Genomic DNA, 366 nt, shown 5'->3' with positions numbered 1-366 from the left:
GGCTATCATGGAAGCGGGTTAGTTATCATAAGAGGTAATCAGGTCAGACTCTCTTCATGAATGGATAATGTGGCTATCATGGAAGCGGGTTAGTTATCATAAGAGGTAATCAGGTCAGACTCTCTTCATGAATGGATAATGTGGCTGTCATGGAAGCGGGTTAGTTATCATAAGAATGGGTTGTTACAAAGTCATTCTGACCCTGGTGCTTTTCTCTTTCAAACATGCTTGTTTCTGCTTTCTGCCAAGGGGCTGACACTCATTCTTTGCTCCACGGCTTCCCAGCCTCCAAAACTGTGAGCCAAATAAACTTCTGTTTATAAATTACCCCACCTGTGATATTCTATCATAGCAGCAGAAAAGAGA

The sequence above is a fragment of the Otolemur garnettii genome, unplaced genomic scaffold (assembly GCF_000181295.1).
Source record: "Otolemur garnettii isolate 467f Iridium unplaced genomic scaffold, OtoGar3 scaffold00016, whole genome shotgun sequence".
NCBI classification, from domain to species: domain Eukaryota; kingdom Metazoa; phylum Chordata; class Mammalia; order Primates; family Galagidae; genus Otolemur; species Otolemur garnettii.
The sequence above is the reverse complement of the archived record's forward strand: the minus strand, read 5'-3'. Positions refer to the sequence as shown.